This window comes from Pongo pygmaeus, chromosome X (assembly GCF_028885625.2).
Source record: "Pongo pygmaeus isolate AG05252 chromosome X, NHGRI_mPonPyg2-v2.0_pri, whole genome shotgun sequence".
NCBI lineage: Eukaryota > Metazoa > Chordata > Mammalia > Primates > Hominidae > Pongo > Pongo pygmaeus.
The window spans coordinates 117494673-117498361 of NC_072396.2; the positions used below are offsets into that span (position 1 = coordinate 117494673).

Sequence of the window (3689 nt, forward strand, 5' to 3'; positions counted from 1 at the left end):
TCATTTAGTCTTTCTACTTAAGATAACACTGGTTTACACACCACAGTGTGCAAACTATTCCAGTGTTATACTATTCTGTGTTTTTCTGTGTACTTACTATTACCAGTGACTTTTGTACCTTCAGATGATATCTTATTGATCATTAATGTCATTTTCTTTGTGATTGAAGAACTTCCTTTAGCATTTTTCATAGGATAGGGTTGGTGTTAATGAAATCTCTCAGTTTTTATTTGTCCGTTAAAGGTTTTAATTCTTCTTCATGTTTGAAGGGTATTTTCACTGGATAAACTGTTCTAGAACAAACATTTTTTCCTTCAGAACTTTAAATATGTCTTGCTGCTCTCTCATGGTCTCTAAGGTTTCCACTGACAAGTCTGCTGCCAGACATATTAAGGATCCATTGCATGTTATTTGTTTCTTTTCTCTTGCTGCTTTTAGAATCCTTTCTTAATCGCTTCTCGGCCTTTTGGCTAAGATCAAGTGTAGAATCCTTTCTTTATCTGTGACCTTTGGGAGTTTGCTTATTAAATGTCTAGAGGTAATCTTCTTTGGCTTAAATCTGCTTGGTGTTCCATAACCTTCTTGTACTTAAATATTGATATCTTTCTCTAGGTTGGGGAATTTCTCTGTTATTATCTCGTGAGTAATCTTTCTACCCCGTCTCTTTCTCTGCCTCCTCTTTAAGACCAATAACTGTTAGATTCATCATTTGCTTTCTGTTTGATTTTTTAAAATTATTTTATCTCTGTTAAATTTTCTGATTAGATTTTGAATTCCTTCTCTGTGTTATCTTGAATTTCTTTGTTTCCTCAAAACAGCTATTTTGAATTAACTGTCTGAAAGGTTACATATATCTGTCACTCCGCCCTTGGTCCCTGGTGGTTGATGTAGTTCACTTGATGAGGTCTTGTATTCCTGGATGGTCTTGATGCTTGTGGATATTCGTCTGTGTCTGAGCACTGAAGAATTAGGAATTTACTGTAGTCTTCACAGTTTGGACTAGTTGTACTCATCTTTCTTGGAAAGGCTTTTCAGGCATTCAAAAATAATTGAGTGTTGTGATCTGTCTTCGGTCACTGCATCTGTATGTGTATTGCATCTGTGTGGGTATTGGGGAGCTCCCCAAGGTCACTAAAGCTGTAACCCTTGCAGACTTGTAGAGGTAATGCCTTAATGTCTTCAATAAAACCCAAGAGTTTTCCTTGAATTAGCAGGGAGATACTCTTGTTCTCTTTCCACACTTTTCCACAAACAAATGGAGTATCACCGTGCTGAGCTTCCTGGAGGTGCAGAGGGGTGCTACAAGCACTCTCGTAGCTACCAACACTGAGGATGCACTGGGTCAGATCTGAAGCCAGCAAAGAACTCGGTCTTGCCTAAGGCCTGCGACAACCACTGCCTGCCTGGCTACTACCAATGTTCAGTCAAGGTCCAAGGGCTCTTCAGTTGGCAAGTGGTGAGTCCAGCAAGGCTTGTGTCCTTTTCTTCAGGGTAGTGAGTTCCTCCTCAATTCCAGCCCAGGCCTGGTCCAGAAATGCCACCCAGAATCCAGGGCTTATAGATGGGAACCTGCTTAGTGCTCTATCCTACTGTGGCTGAGCTGGCACCCAAGCTGCAATACAGTTTGTCCCACCGTTCCCTCTCCTTTCCTCAAGCAGAAGAAGTCTATCCTCATGGCCATTACTTCCCCAGGCCCACAGAAATCACTTCCTGGCTACTGCCAATGTTTACTCAAGGCCCAAGACATCTTCAGTCAGCTTGTGCTGAATGCTGCCAGGCCTGGGCCTCTCTCTTCAGGGCAGTGGACTCCCTTCTGTCCCAGGGAGGGTCCAGAGATGCCATCTAGGAGCCAAGGTCTAGAATCTGGGACCCCAGGAGCCTATCCAGTGCTCTATTTCACTGTGGAAGAACTGATACCCAAGTTGCAAGACAACGTCCCATTCATTTTCCTTCTCCTTTCCGCATGCAGAAGGAGTCTCTCCCTGTGGCCACTGCAGTTGGGAATGCACTGCATCACACCTGAAGCTAACACAGCACTGGATCTTACCCAGGGTCCATGGTGATTACTGCCTGGCTACAGCTACTTTTCTTAACTTTTATTTTAGGTTCAGGGCTACATGTACAGATTTGTTGTGTAGGGAAATTTATGTCATGGGAGTTTGGTGTACAGATTGTTTTGTCTCCCAGGTACTAAGCAAAGTACCCAGTAGGTATTTTTCCTTTTCCTCTCCCTCTTCCTATACTACACTCTGAAGGAGGCACCAGTGTATGTAGTTCCCTTCTTTGTGTTCGTGTGTTCCCATTTATAAGTGAGAACATGTGGTATTTGGTTTTCTGTTCCTGGGTTAGTTTGCTAAGAATAATGGCATCTAGCTCCATCAATGTTGCTACAAAGGACGTGATCTCATTTTCTTACATGGTTGCATAGTATTCCATGGTGTATGTTTACCACATTTCTTTATCCAGTCTATCACTGATGGGCATTTAGGTTAATTCCATGTCTTTGTTATTGTGAATAGTGCCGCAGTGAACATATGCATCCATGTGTGTTTATAACAGAATGACTTATATTCCTTTGAGTATATACCCAATAATGGGATTGCTGGATCAAATGGTATTTCTGCTGTTAGCTCTTTGAGGAATCGCCATATTGCCTTCCACAATGGTTGAACTAATTTACACTCTCACCAACAGTGTATAAACGTTCCTTTTCCCTGCAACCTTGCCAGTATCTGTTATTTTTTGACTTTTAATAATACCGATTCTGACTGGTGTGAGATGGTGTCTCATTGTAGTTTTGATTTACATTTCTCTAATAATTAGTGATGTTGAACATTTTTTCATATGTTTCTTGGCCACATGTATGTCTTCTTTTGAAAACTATCTGTCCTTTACCCACATTTTAATGGGGTTGTTTTTAATTTCTTGTAAATTTGTTTAAGTTCCTTGTAGATTTTGGATATTAGACCTTTATTGGATGCAGCATGCAAATATTTTCTACCATCCTGTAGGTTGTTTGTTTATTCTGTTGATAGTTTTTTTTTTGTGCAGATGCTCTTTAATTAGATCCCATTTGTCAATTTTTGCTTTTGTTGCAATTGCTTTTGGTGTCTTCTTCATGAAAATTTTGCCCATGCCTGTGTCCTGAATGGTATTGCCTAGGTTATTTTCCAGGTTTTCTATAGTTTTGGGTTTTATATTTAAGTCCTTAATCCATCTTGAGTTGTTTTTTGTATATGGTGTAAGGAAGGGGTTCCATTTCAGTCTTCTGCATATCCCAGGTATCCCAGCACCATTTATTAAAGAGGGCGTCCTTTTCCCATTGCTTGTTTTTGTCAGCTTTGCCAAAGATCAGATGGTTGTAGGTGTGCGGCTTTATTTCTCAAATCCCCATTCTGTTCCATTATTCTATGTGTTCTGTTTTTGTACCAGTACCATGCTGTTTTGGTTACTCTAGCCTGTAGTATAGTTTGAAGACAGATAATGTGATGCCTACAGTGCTGTTCTTGTTGCTTAGGATTGCCTTGGCCATTTGGGCTGTTTTTTTTTTTTGTTGTTGTTGTTGTTTCATATGAATTTTAGAATAGTTTTTTCAAGTCTGCGAAGAATGTCATTGGTGGTTTGGCAGGAATAATATTAATTCTGTAAGTTGCTTTGGTCATTATGGCCATTTTAACAATATTGATTCT

General features: G+C 40.0%; 1 pseudogene; it reads left to right on the forward strand.

The window, feature by feature from the left end:
* Positions 1-450: 450 nt before the first annotated feature.
* Positions 451-597, forward strand: LOC129025611 (U2 spliceosomal RNA; annotated as a pseudogene).
* Positions 598-3689: the final 3092 nt, after the last annotated feature.